This window comes from Ailuropoda melanoleuca, chromosome 2 (genome assembly GCF_002007445.2).
Source record: "Ailuropoda melanoleuca isolate Jingjing chromosome 2, ASM200744v2, whole genome shotgun sequence".
Lineage (NCBI taxonomy): Eukaryota > Metazoa > Chordata > Mammalia > Carnivora > Ursidae > Ailuropoda > Ailuropoda melanoleuca.
In genome coordinates, this window is record NC_048219.1 from 186492240 (window position 1) to 186507665 (window position 15426).

Genomic DNA, 15426 nt, shown 5'->3' on the forward strand with positions numbered 1-15426 from the left:
TTTCAAGAATGGATAATTACTCTTGGTATTAAGGACTGGGAACTAGGAATCTTAGGAGGTGTTGGCAGCCAGGTCTTATACTATGTAGAAAAATCTAGTCGATAGTGGAAAAACTCAAGCCAAGATGCAGGAGAAAGACGGAGAGAAGGAGAAAGAGAGAGAGAGAGAGACTCTTCTTAGGCTTTTAAGCCCTGTGTCTAGCTGTCTCTAATGCTCATCCCTTCCTAGTCCTCTCGCCATTGGTCATTCAGACCCTCAGTGGGGATGGAATATACCATACTATTTTCCCAATAGCTGTCTTCCTTTCTTTTTTCAGATTAATTTAAGTCTGGTTTCTGTTTCAAGAAAAAACAATGATTCATAAAGCAATACAGATTCTCCTGAATTGTTCTCTAAGTTTACCTACAAAGAAAGACATCAATGAGCCTAAGAGATAAAAACTTTTCATACATACAAAATCTCCTCATCAGTGAAGTACTTGTTTAGGCTGTGTAAATTATTTGCTATGTACAATGACCAACTTCAGTTTTAGGACCTGAGTATAAAGAGAATAGAATAACTATAGCTTATATTCAGTTTAAGACATAACATTCTTTACAGTGCAATAGTTCCATTAAAAATATAAAGCTAATTTTATTTTATTTTTTAAAGATTTTTTTTTTACTTATTCATTTGAGAGAAAGAGAGAGAGAGGCACTAGCAGGGGGGAGGGTCAAAAGGAGAGGAAGAAGCTGACTCCTGGCTGAGCAGGGAGCCCGATGTGGGTCTCTATCCCAGGACCTTGAGACCATGACCTGAGCCAAAGGCAGACGCTTAACCGACTGAGCCACCCAGGCATCCCAACATACAACTAATTTTAAATACACAACTAATTTAAATGGCTGGAAAACAACAAACTCAAGATATTCTAAGAAGCTTAAAAATGATTTTGGGGGGATTTTAGATGACTCTACATGTATTTCTTTAAAAATAAAATAAATGCTAAGGATCATTTAATATTTCACAAAGGACTCAAAATATGCTGTGTGTATTCAGTGCCTCAGGTTTTGGTCTTGCTTTACTATAGCACCCCTCCAGTTGTGTATTTTCTCTTACCATGAATAGAAAATTTAATCATTATAGACAATGCTCTGAATATTTTAGATGAGATAAGAGTCTCCATTCAAAATTAACACGTTACTAAAAATCACTGGTAATTACCCTGGACTTTTACTACCTGTTAACGGCGCAGCCAGACGCAACTATTTCCCCTACTCTAATTCTATTGAATTACATGAAATTTAGAGCATTTACTACAACCTAATTTATGTCAAATCCTTTACCCTGTTGTAATTACTGAAATTTTACAATAACATTCAAACAGGTGGAATTTAAAATTATGGCAGTACTTTGACTTTAAGAAATATATATATATATGAGATTTCATATATATATTTCATATTTATAAATCATATATTTCATGCACATGAGATTTTGTATATATATGGTATATACATAAATATTTACACATTGTATTTAAAAGATTACTAAAATTGGATCTTTCCAAGATACATTTTGATATTCTTCTGACTTTTGTTTTTCTTCTATTGCTTTTAACGAGGTCAAAGTGTTGAAAAAAATCATGATGCTATGTCAATAAGCAGAAATTCAAGGGAACAAAAGTATCACAAAATTTGTTTTCCCTCATATCAGTTACATATACTTTGTAGTGAGCTGCTCACTACATGAGTTCCCAGGTGAATGCACCTGGGAACATACCTGAGCACAAAATATTTCCTAGATGAAGAATTACAAGTTGGGTCACATTTACTCCAGACTGTCCATCTAGGTCTTCTCTCTGTGGGAAAGAGCACAGAACTGGGAGACAAAATATTAGATTATTTCATTAATTACATTTTTACTAATTTTTGCAGCTGTATTGAAGTATGATTGACAAAAAACGGCATACATTTAGGTTGTGATTTTTTAAGGTATACAATGGAATGATTTAATATACATGTGCAATGTGAAATGATTACCACAATGAAGTTAATTAACACATCCAACCCTTCACATATTTTTTGTTGGGGTGAGAATACTTATGCTCTACTTTCAGAAAATTTCAAGCATACACTACTCTATTGTTAACTAGAGCCATCATTGCTGTTCATTAGCTCCCCAGAATTTATTCCTCTTATAACAAAGTTGGTATCCTTTGACCAAGGTCTCCCATTTCCCCCTCCTCTCAGCCTCTGGCAACCACTATTATATTATATTGTTTGCTTCTATGAATTCGACTTCTTAAAATTCCACATGTAAATACGATCATGCGTATATACATACAACATTGTCTTTATCCGTTCATTCACTGATGGACACTTAGGTGGTTTCCATATCTTTCTTGGCTATTCTGAATAATGCTGCAGTGAACATGGAAGTGCAGATATATCTTTGAGATCCTGATTTCATTTCCTTTAGATATACACCCAGAAGTGGGATTGTTGAGTCATACGGTAGAACTATTTTTAATTTATGCGGAAACTTGATATTTTCCATAATGACTGTACCAGAACATTAGCTTATACCACGGATTTATCACTGATGGACATTGCAGAAATCATACATTTTTTTGGTCATGTGTTCTTCATTTATTAAATAAAGACATTGGAAAAAATTAATTTTATCTATTTTATGCTATGTGGTTTAATTTAATATGGTTTTCTTATAATAACATTCCTATAATTTTGATATGGTTGTATTTTGTTTTATAGACAAGGTAGTTATAAATCTTACTTTATTATCAAGGAATAAAAACAGAGTTTATTGAAATGACTCATCTAAACCTAGACATATAAGTGAAAATTTAATAGAGATCTCTAGATTATCCCAGACTCCAGTTTAAACTGTAAAATAAATGGATCACATTGGTATTCCCTTCTGACTTTTACGTTCTTTCCTCTCCCTACCTCAAAACTTCTTCTAGATGCCCAAGTAGATTTCATTCACAAACATTTGTTTTCATTAATTGTTTACTTATTAATTGTAAGTGTTTATATACTTACAGCCATGCTTGATAGCCATAGGAAATATAATAGCAACAGTAATGAAGAAGGAGGAGGAGAAGGAGAAGAAGAAGGAGGAGGAGGTGAGCGGGTGGTGGAGGAGGGGCGGGGGAGAAGGAGGAGCAATTTAGAATTCATCCATTGTGCTTATTCTGTATTGTCATTTTTCAATAAGCAGTGTTTATTGGGTACCTGGTGAATGTAGTCCCTGGGCTAGGGAGCAGTTGGGTATCTATGTCATCAAAAGTTTTTTCACTTCCAAAATTAGTTATCTACATTTTCTTAACTCTGGTGATTTTGTGTGGTTGGCCTGGTTCTCTGAATTCCTTTGAATATTTTTGCCAATCTCTTAAGCCTTAGATCAAATGTGATTTAAACTTGGAAAGTAATTGATTTACTTTAATTCTTCACTTTTTTCTAAACCTAGTATATTTCATTTCCCAAGGCATGCTTTTCTGTATACTCTTCTGTTATTTGAAATTCTATTCCACATTCATTTCCCTCTGACCCAATAAAGGAGAAAACTAAAATGTAAAGAAATTCGTAAAAATCTGGACTTTTCATGACTACAAACTGATGAACTGAATTGCCTCCATGTTTCATTTCTATCATTTTATCAGTGTTGCGCCTACTTGCATAAGCATTGGCCAAAATAATCAGAGGATTATGAACACAAATTTTCCTTTTGTTGTCAGAGGCCTAATTATGGTGAGAAAAAATATTAAACTAGGTGATATCCCCCAAATTAGAGCTCACCTGTATGTGAACACAAACTCCTCAGAGGGAATATTTTGGGTAACCTTCAGATAAAGGCAAAGCTTCAGTAGAAAAAAAAAAAAAAAGAACAGAATTTCAGAAACAATTATGGTTCACTTGGGAAAATTATTTGGAAAAGGGACTTTTCTCAATGCTCACAGGTAGACTCATGGAGACGCAGAATTGGGGCCACCTGTCCACATGGGTCCCCTGTGCCCTTCAGCACCCTCTTTGCTGAGGCCTGAAACACCTTCAATCAGAACAAGGCTTCATGCCATGGTTAGAAATAAACCTGAGACTGACAGGGCCCAGAGATATACACGGAAGTGCTCCAAAATGTGAACACTACTGGCTACTTAACAAAATCTTTATTAAGAGCCTTTGTATTCCAAGAAACTTTCTGAGTGTTTGGGATGTGAGATGAAAAAGAAAATCAAGTTCCCTGCTCTTCTAGAATTTTTTACAACAGTAGAGACAAATAATAAATAATGAGTTAATAAGTGAATATATTATTAAGATAATAACGTATAATAAAAACACATGAAAGGAAATAAAATAGGGCAATCAGAGTTACTGTTTTGCATTTCGCAAATGGCAACTCATTTAATTATCACAACTGTGCAACATATGTCCTGTTACCATTTTTTCCAGTGAGAAAGTCGAACCACCTAGAAATTAAATATTGTTCACGATACACGACTTAGACTAAAGCTGAGCTGTAAACTCAGATGAATGTCGTTCCAAAGCCAACCAGGTGGCATGTTAACCACTGAAAGCAGACACTCAGGAGGGAGGTTAGATGGGGTGTCAAGAAAGGCCAAGCAGATATCCGGGAAAGGGCATCTCAAGCAGAGGGAAGCATGGGTGCAAATTGGAACTAAGAGCAGGTTGTCTCTTGAGTGAAGTTTCCAGGAGTCAAGGAGTGGGGTAGTAGGCAGTTGGTTGAGGGTGCAGAATGAGATAGAGTGGGGAAAGTCGAAAGGGATTCCTGAGATCACTAGGAAACCGCCTTGAAATTGTTCCCAGGGCCTGCCTGATATTTGTCCCATCCCAGTAGATATTTCATTGTCTTACTTCACTACTCTACCAAGTTTGTTTTACTCCTGGATTACATTTGAAATATGTGACTTTATTCTTCCTAACCTCCTGGGTAAAGAGCTGAAAAAAAAAAAAATCTGTGAATGAAAATAAAGTGTCATAGACCAGAAAGAGAACTAACTAGTCCTGGAGAGCCAAAGAGGAAGCTACCTTTTCTTAGGCAAGTTGTTTAACATTGTGCCTTCAATTTCCTGATCTGTTTAATGAAGGGATTACATTGGTTTATGAACAAGGGCCTGTTTCTGTATTTAAATTTGACCTCAAAATAATGGCTAGCCACCCAGATAGTGAACTACAGCACAATCAAGTCGAAACTTTATCCACGAGCACCTTAAATCTAATTCATAGTCAGGCTAGAGTTAGAAGATCGAATGTTGAGGAATGAGAACATTGAATGTATTACTCTCATTGATTATTATGTTTCGAAGGGATGTTGGTACCTCATGCCTTGCTTTAGTGATCAATTTCCCTGGCCTCCTTCATCTGCCTTAAAATTCCCTCAAAGAACTTTATTTGGATTAACTAAATGAGGTGAGGAAATAGGCTCGGAGGAGAATATATTGTAGGCTACAGCTTTCATTTGTTTCTTCCACTGTTCTCTCTAATTACTGATGGGTATTTTCAAATACTTATTAACTCTGTGTGAGCTTAAATAAGACTACAATATCTCCATTCAGGAAATACTATTGCATTTTAAGTGGCAGAAGCTAAAAAAGAGGGCAAGGCTTGGCTCAGTATCAACGGAGGCAGTCACAGACAACCAACTCGCCCCCAGTCCTGAAGGACACAATCTTCTAAACCCTGTTTTAAATTTTTTCATTAGACAGGTTGTTTCCACCTGCAGTTCCCTCTTGCTTTATAATATAACTCTTCCCTAAATCCTATCCGGCCGATACACTACTCATACCTACTTTTGAATTTTTATCTCCTGGTTGCAGATATTGCCAACTTGGTAATGCATTGGCCACATTTCCATTTCACAAATCCTCCTGACCCAGGCTTCTCATTTTAAAAATAAATGGAAACTCACAGATTCCAAAGGCTTCTCTTTCAGGGGGAATTTTGTGAAGATAGAATTTTACATTTTCCCCAAAATTACCATGTAAAATTATTATAAAAATAGCATATGCTCATTCGAGAAAACTAAGCAACACATACATCTACTTTTTAAAGAGTAAAAAAAAAAAACAAATCATTACCTATATATAAACACAATAATGCTATTTTTTTCTGTACTAGAAATTTCCCTCTGAATATAATAGGTGTGTAACCTTAAACAAATCCCTTTAACTGTGCCTCAATATTCTAATTTAAAATAAGGAAAATTTGCTTGCTCATAAGATCTGTGTGGTGATTGAATGAGTTAATTTAAGTTGAACACATATTAAACATCACGTATGTGTTTACTATTACTGTGGTTATTACGTTTATGCATGAGTATTATTATAGGTATGCATGTATCATGGTATGTTATGTTATTTTCTATGTAATATAATTATTCAGTAAGTTTTATTTCAGTATATCCTATACATGAACCACTTCTCTATTTGCTGGGACCCAGAGATGAGGCACCTTGAAGGTGTCTTCTCATGAGGCTTGTATCCTAGTAAGAAAGAACTGGTAAAATAAAAAAGTAGTAAAAATATATCCAATATATGCATGTGTGTATACATGTGTGGATAAACAAGATAATATCAAATAGTGATAAGTATTTGCAGAGAAGGTGGTCTGATCGATGGGATGATGAGTGACTAGGTTGGTTTTCTTTTATAGATTGGGGGATCAGGAAAAAAATATGAAGTCTAGGGCATTCCAATATTTAGAACTCAAGCAGTGGAGGGCCAACAAAGGAGGCAAGGAGGGAGAAGTCCCCAAAATAAGAAGGAAAACAGAAGAATACAGTGTCATAGAAGATATGATAAAATAATTCTACAAGTGGGATGATGAAGAGAATGGCCACTGTATTTAAAAACACAAGTGAATTGGTTTTAGGCATAGTATTGGTTATCTTTCCAAGTACTGCTTACTCTATTGTGATTACACCTATTACTAAGGGCAGCTAGAATTTGTTGGTACACACTAAGTGCTATACACAGGCTTTTATTTTACATAGACTTTTACATGGACTACTTGAATCTTCACAATAAATTTATGACTTGCACTAAAATTATTGTCATTTTTCAGATCAATAAAATTACATGGCTTGCCCATTGTCATGCAGTTAAGATATAGGGGTAAGCAATATGCCAGCCTGACAATTCCTTTCTAGAAATAGTGCTCTTGCCCTCCTTACAGTACTCACATTCACATAAATGAATATAGATCTATATCATAATATAAAGGCTTGCATAATAATTTATTTTTCAATCTCTTATTGTTGAATGTGTAGGGAATTTTCAAATTTCTGTTATTACAAACCATAAGTGGCCTCAAAGTATAGTTTTGTACACTTATTATGTCCTTAAAGTAGAATTATTATTTCAAAGACTGTGTGCTCATTAAAAAAAATTAAAACACTATCAGATTTCCCTTCATTTTGGTTGCATACATCTATATAACTATTCATTTCTCCACATATTTGCCAGCATGGGAATTTTTTTTAAAAATGAACTATTTGTGACTTAATTTGCATCTTATTACTACTGAGGTTAAATTTTTTTTTGTTTTTATTTGTCATTTCAAATTCTTATTTTGTAAATAACTAATTCCTATCTTTTGTCCTTGTTTAGTACTATGGTATTTCATTCTTGCTTATTTGTAAGAGTTTTTCTTTTTATTAATAATGTAGGAGGACTATAAATGCTTAGCTCTCATATATGTTGCAAATAATTTCCCGATTTTGCATTTAAATAACTTTATTTATAATCTTTTCCCACTTAAATATTTTGCATTTTTACATATTCAATTTTCTTGGTTGTCGCTTACTTGTTTTGAGCTTTGATATTATCTTTAGATGGGCCATCTCCACCCTAAATCATATTAAATTTTCTTTCAGTAGATTGTTTTTTATATGAAAGTATTTCAAAGGGAGGTCTGGAGCTGTGTTGTCCAGTAAGATAGTACTATCTATATGTAAATTTTAAATTAAAATTAATTAAATAAAATTAAAATTTAGTTCCTCATTTTCACTGACCACAGTTCAAGTGCTCAACGGCCATGTGTGCCTAGTGACTGTCATTTTCAACAGTGAAGATATTGACCATTACCATCACCATGTAAATTTTCATTGGGCAGTGCTTCTCAAATATTACTATGCACACTACTCACTGAGGCATGTGTTAAAATGCAGCTCCTTACTCAGATGGTCTAGGGAGACACTGAGCTTCCCATATTAAACAAGGCCCCAGATGATGCTGATGCTGGAACTTCTTGGACCACGCTTTGAGTAGCAAGCATCTAGATTTATTTTTATGCAAGGAATTGTAAAAATCCTTTGTGTGTGTATGTATGCATTTTTGTTTGTTTCATTGTATTACTTACTGATATACAATAACATATATATCATGTGCTAAACACCCATATATGTTTTTCCTGGACCCTGAACTCTTCCATTGATTAACAGTCAACTAACTGTCCACACTACCAGAAAATCAATATAGCTTTGCAACATGTTTTAATATTTAGTCGAGACATTATCTATCAATAGCTTTTCAAGTCCACCAAACACCAAATTTTATTTAAATCAAAAGTACGTTCACTTTGAAGCCAATTTAGTTGGACGGAATTATTTATAAAATTGATTCTTTCTATTCCAGAAGAAGGCTTTTTCCCCCCATCTTATTTTATGTCTCTGCTATAGACTGAATGTTTGTGTCTCCCCCAAATTTATATGTTGAAACTCTACCCCCGGTGTGACGGTATTCGGAGGTGCAGTCTCTGGGAGGTACCTAGGTTTAGATGAGGTCAGGAGGGTCTTAATCACCATGATGAGAGTAAGGTCTTTGAAGAAGAGGAAGAGAGACCAGAGCTTCCTCTCCACATCCAGTGGGGACTCAGCAAGAAGGCTTCAAACCAACAGAGGCACTTCACTAGAAACTGAATCTGCCAGGACCTTGACCTTAGACTTTCCAGACTCTGAAACTGTGAGAAATAAATGTCTGTTTTTTAAGCCACCCAATTCATGATATTTTGTTATGGCAGTGGGAGCTCCAAGACGGTTTCCCAGAAAAATGTTATTGTTTTTTCTAAACATGATCTCTGTGTTTGTGTATTCAATTGGTCTTCCTGTGGTATTCTAATTATTTCTAGTCGGTATAAAACAGATTATTTTGGATTCTTCAGGTATAAAATTTGGCATCTCTTTGGGAAGTTTTTCCCTCCTCAAATATTTGAGTTTGGGGGGGCATTTTTAAATCTTGATTTAGAATTACATTTTTAAAAATATATGAGCCTTTTTGAATTTTCTACTTGGTCAGGCCATGTCATTAGTTGAGATCTGGAGTCACGCATTCCTTCAACAAATCCCTGCCACTGGCTAGATGCAATCTATATGCTGGGGCCCTGGGAATAGAAGGGAAGGATCCCACTTTGTCAGGAGTCTCACACCAGCACACCTGGAGGATGAAATAGGTATGCTAGGCAGAAAAAACTCTCATGACTTTATTCTTTACTGGTGGTGTATTTACTGATGGGGTAGTTCATAATACAGAGAACACATATCTAGGTTTGACGGTGGAAACTCAGGAGAGGCAACCAGGGTAACGTACTCCTGATTTTTGAAACTTGAGTAGACATTGTCTGTTCAAAGAAGGGAGAATATTTGTTGGAGTGGGAGTATCTGGTTTGCTAGAACATACGATTGTTTTTTAACATATCTTAATTATTTTTTAGTATAGAGATAAATAAAATTTATTATAAATGTAAAATCTTCCGAAATCTTCACTAGGAAATATCCTAGACAAAAGAAAAGAGGAATCAGTTCCTGTTTGGGTCAATTCATGTGTTTCCTGTCAGGAAATATTCCATTTATTGCCAGTTTGCTCCCTTGACAGTATAAATTTAGCTTTCGTGTATATTATTAGACAATAAATCTCTCCCCATCCCCAGTCACTCAGTATTCTGGATCCTGGAGCACTATATCATTATCCACTGCTTGACAGTCCCTAAGTCATGCACAAGTACTGTCAACATCTACATTGTTATATAGGAACATGTAAGGAGCATATGTCTCCCATTCTACCAAGACTTTCCTTTCATGCCGTTACCAGAATGCTTAGAAATCCTGATTGGATGGGAAGATTAGCTTTTTCCCTAGTGGAATAATTTCATTATAACAGAGGTGTCATCTCCCTAAGCTAAATGTGGAAAGAATAATAGAAAGATTACAGATCATGAAAAAAACTAGAAAAGCTTTATGATGAATTATGACATGACTTCAGAGAGTACATCTTGATATATTTGAATAAACCCCTTAAGTTTAGGTAGTTAGATTGCTTGGTTTCAATTCTCATTTTCTCATTTGCGTCACTGTTATACAGAAAGCACTCCCCACCATCTGGCTGATTTACAGACTAAGAAGCACTTTCAGAGCCTCAGCACTCCTTGTCTATCTGAGTTCATGGAAGGGACCTACTTAACCCCAAGAACATCGGCTCTGTTAGTCAGTATAGCACAACAGAAAGAGCCAAACTTTATCTTGGCTTAAGAGCTTTAAAAGAAATCAAGTCATGAGGAATTTCAATGACTGGTTTCTATGACATCAGAAACATCTGTGTATTTTGTAAAGATGTTCAAGAAATAAACCAACACAAAATTATAATTTGAACTTTGTTGATATCTCTATACCTTTATTCTTAACATAAAAATATTCAAGTTTAATTTTGTACAGTGAACTTTTTCTCTGAATTACTACTGAAATGATTAGAGATGAATTCTACATTTGGTTCTAAGGTTACTTCAAAGTATAAATCCTTTTCTGTTTCATTCAGTGAGACCTAAAGAGCTAGATCTGGGGACCTTCTAGACATGAACCCCCCCCCCAAGGTACCATAAGCTTCTATACACTAATATATCTCCAGAGACGACATTGCCTTATCAATGTATACTGAGGCCAGGAATGAGGAGAGCATGGGGTGTATAGGGTTGATCCAATGTATGGCTCCCAAACTCTACTCTGTGAAAATAAGAGAAAAAAATAAGAAATGAAAACAAGAAGGAAACACAATAGTCATAAATTTTCCTAAAGCTGAAAATATTAAATGTAAAGAACTACATATTATGCTCTTCCTATTCTCTGGGGATAAAAAATCCCTTTTACTCGGGATTTTTGTGGGAAAAAATGGTGTGTGTGTGTGTGTGTGTGTGTGTGTGTGTGTTTTATCATTAGCAACCGTAAGTCAATCTCTCCTCACTTTGTTTGAAATTGTCCTGGTGCATGATATCAAGGTGACTGCGAGCCACTGTGTTGTCAAGAGTGATGAGATGAAGAGCAGCCCAGTAACCTCTTATCCTTATCCCAATGAGCCAATGAGTGTGAGTCCTGAAACAAGTCAGTATGCTTATCGGGGTGTTAATTTTCTCCTCTGTAGAAATGGGCTTTATAGTACTGTCTATTTGAGCTCTCTCTGTTAAAAAATGTAGTCCCCCCAAACTTGATAGAATTATCAGTCACGAAAAATTATTTCTACTTCCTAAAATATCTGTCGCAGAATTTCTTTATAATGAATCTTTTCTGTTTTTGGTCACATGCTGAAAGACAACTTCCATGAGAGCACTTGACCACCACAAATAACCTCTTGATGACGGTGTGGTGACTGGTACTAGTTTGTAAGTGGTACTTGAGGCACTTTTTTCCCCACAATCTTCGAGAGAAAAAGTGGGGGCAGGATGGTAAAGAGAGGAAGAGAGAGAGATGTGGCCTCTTCTCTTTCCTAATTAAATTTCCTTTCCTTCTTTCATCTATCTAATCTTCCACAGTGTATGAAACAGATGTTCTGTTCTATCCAAAAAGTAGAAGCACAAAGACTGAGAAAGAAGTGACATACGTGATTTGTTTTAGGAATGCACATTAGGACACGTGAAAACTGAAACTCTTACAGCAATGCAACATGTTAATTTTATTTTTCCCCAGATACTTCCAAGTTAAAAAAATTTTTTTGCAGGATTGTAGTACAGTGTCAGATAGCATTTAAGAATCAGGAAGGTAAACTGAAGTTTATTATTTTTTTATGGTCTGTGAATACATGAAAAATTACATTCAGATCACATTCTTCTAAGAAATTAGTTATGAATTTCGTTGGGGCAACCCTTGGGAAAATCAGTTTGTGAGTGAGGGTAATTTTCAAAAAGAGTTACTGGAAAAAATGTGGTAAAAAAAAATCTACTTGTCACTATCAAAAAATAAACTCATCCCCCACCTCAAATTGGTATTTTAGTCCCAATTAAACAGAAACTCATTGCTATTGTTGCATTTACCATCATACCAACTTACACAATAAGATATCCATATTATACTTCACTATGCTTCCTACTGTGAGGAAAAACAGGTCAAATAAAAACGTAGAGCTTGTGTGTGTATGCATAGACACACAGTGTATACATATATACATATATTCATATAAGTTGTATTATATAACATGGCATATATGCATATATTCAGCAGGCTTTTAAGAATGGAATGAGGAGAGCCCTCAGGAAATGTAGGAAACAGGATGACTTTAAATAATTTCAACAGTGTGTCTACAGGAGTCAGTGACACACACACACACCATAGTTAATTCACATCTTATTTTTGTTAAAAAAAAAAAATAGCCTGCTCTCTGAGTGCGATCTTTATTCGACATACGTGTGTGCCGTGCATGTTCTTTCTAAGTGGGCTAGTTTTGTTCTCATGCCATGGGAGCAGGTGGCATGAAGCTGTTTTGATGAGGTTAAAAGGCTCCTCCCCTCTTTCCCCAAGCAGCAGCCCTAAGTACGTCAGCAGTAATTGTGTGCCTGGCTCGGCTGTGCAGGGAGGGTGGAGGCAACATTGATATCAAATAAGGGTATCAAACTGAGAGCTCGATGTTCCATTTAAGTTGTTGCTCATTTTCATTAGCCATGCCAGGGGTGAAAAGCTTATCACTTAAACACCCTTTGTAGTAAGAACATTTATTTTTGATGGATTTCTATTTTTCTTCTCCGTAAAGATTGAATTAGTGTTGTAGTGGATATAAATGAAGGGGTTTCTTTATCCTCTTTCCATTTTATTATTTACTAATCAGACTTCAGTTCAGATAGATAAAAGAGAGAGGTTCTGTTGCCTAGATGTGAGGCTTTTAATGAGGATGGGAGGCCCCAGGGAGGCAAAATCCGAAGTAGAACGATGCTGCTTTCGGGTTTCTTGTCATTTCTTCAGTTCCTTCTTCTCCTCCTGTTTGCAATGGGCCTAGTGAGCAGGAACTATCCAAGGTGCTAGAATGCTGGCAGCTTTGCCGTTCAATGCAGACGGATTGCAGAAACAGAGAAGAAAGATTACTGCTTATTTCAGAAGGTAGGTTCTTTGTTTCAGAATCCCTGATTAATCAGCAGCAGCATCAACAGACTAAGGCAGCTGGAGAGGAGAGAGAGAAGCAGGAAGGGAGGGAGTCAGGGGCAGGGAGGGAGGGAGGGGAAAGAGAGAGAATGGGAGAGAGAGAGCTGGTTGTCACGGGGGAGGGACGATGCCACAAGCTAGGCTGCTCCGAACCTTCTGTATGTAAGTAGCAATGAGAAAGAGCATCTTTTTGGCTGAAAGGAGACATTTAGAGAGGATGCTTCTGATTTTTTGTTTTCATTTATTTTTGTCTTCACAGAATATAATCAAATGAGGCACCTTAGCCAGCCTGGGTGATTGCTTCGAGTCTTGTAATCATCTGTGTAGCAAAGTGGGTAAAATCATTCAATTTCTTTCCTGCTGGACCTGGAAGGAGATGGGCTGTGTATTCATCCCCACCCATTAGCTATGCCCTTTTTTCTCTGAATGTCGATTTAAGGAAGCAAGCACCTGTCTTCTGCCACCGTATCTTCCTAGCAAACTTTAAAGGCCATTTTATCTGATAGGAAGAACATCAAGAATGCTCTGATCTCTAGTGATGAAGAATCTGGGAATGGACACTTTTCCCATCCAGATACAATGCACTTTAATTGAAGAAAAACTGAGCTGAACTACAAGTCTATTTCTTATGGTGCTGGATTACTCCTACAGAACTGCCCTGAGATCAACCGCGAGAGAGGGCTCTGACAGACACAAGTCACCTTCTGATTATTGCACTTAGCTCTCCCTGGAGACTTAAATTTTGGTATGTATCTCATTTTTCAGATTCTCTAAGCATGCTAATTGAATCCAGCACTAAATAGATCAAACAATCTGGTTATGAAATGGAATGGATTTTATCTGGGGATACTTAATGCTGAAGTTTGCATGTCTTATTAGGTGGAACAGAAATAAAGCCACAGCGAAGGTATCCAAGCCTTTAATAAGCCTCAGGCTATTTTGTACCCTCTTACCCACTTAGTTACATTACCACGGAAATGGTTAAACTAGATTTTCATTGGTAAAATAAGCCATGTTAAATTATTAAAAGCATTGAAAATATTTTCCAGGGTATTAATTGGCATTCACGTTGTGCATGCTAGCTATTTATCTGCTATTCCATACCATAAATATTTTACAACAGTCTCTCAGCACATTTGTGTCAGCCTAATTTTGCATTCTCAAAAAGAAAAAAAAATCTTACCCCCCCCCAAAAAAACCCCCATCTATCAGACATACACTGAAACTGCTTATTCTTAACTGAGTAGACATAACCTCTTTGAGAAACATGTATTTTAATATCACTCAGTATCAGGAAGATTTCCTTAGTCTCATCACAACAAATATTTCTGTAGAAGTTTAAGTAGACTTTTTTTACTTGGGACACACAATTATTTTGTTGGGGTTTCTCCATTTTAATTTTTCCAAGAACCAGAAATATTTTAAATACAAGAAATGTGGTTTTCCCTAGCTGGAAGAACTATTACATGAAATAATGTTGTTCTTTCTCATTAGGGAATCCTAAAGTTGTTTTGGTACCATAGAACTGTATTTTTTTTTAAACATAGCCCCAAAATAAGGGAATCCAGTGTAAGAAGTTACACAATGTAGTTTTAGTCATTTTAACATGCAAGAATTTATAACCAAGTAGTATGAAATAAGGACTGTAAAGCAAGAGTGAAAATTAACTCCTCTCCTAATTCTTTACATGTTAAATAATGTTCCAACTTATTTTCTATATTGTCAATTGGTAAACAGATTAATACAAGAATATGTGAGCCACAAATACTAAAATTATTTTATTTCTCTGTGGAAATTGCAACACATGTTTGCCAACTCAGCAACGAAGGGGACTCTGAAGGACATTGACAGTTCAGGACATCAGTGAAAACAGACCTGAGAGAAAATACCACAACTTCACAAGGAACTATTGAGAAGCCTAAGGACTTGAGGCATTTGCAAAGTTTAGAAAGAGAAGTGCAAAAATCCTAGAGACAAGAAAGTTGCCTATTGTTACCAAAAAAAAAAAAAAAAAAAAAG

The 15426-nt window shown here is 35.9% G+C and overlaps 1 protein-coding gene across 5 annotated transcripts in view; it reads left to right on the forward strand.

Annotated features, from left to right (window-relative positions):
• Window positions 1–12859: 12859 nt before the first annotated feature.
• The window catches only part of NYAP2 (neuronal tyrosine-phosphorylated phosphoinositide-3-kinase adaptor 2), a 254115-nt gene continuing 251548 nt past the window's right edge, over window positions 12860–15426 (forward strand). For 3 of the 5 annotated variants that reach the window (XM_019798985.2, XM_034655276.1, XM_019798990.2), the window contains exons 1-2: window positions 12860–13365; window positions 13667–14152. The gene's annotated coding sequence lies outside the window, so the exon portion shown is untranslated. Of the gene's footprint in view, window positions 13366–13511; window positions 13570–13666; window positions 14153–15426 lie in introns of those variants that run through there. The other 2 variants (XM_019798987.2, XM_019798989.2) reach the window with 2 other exon arrangements.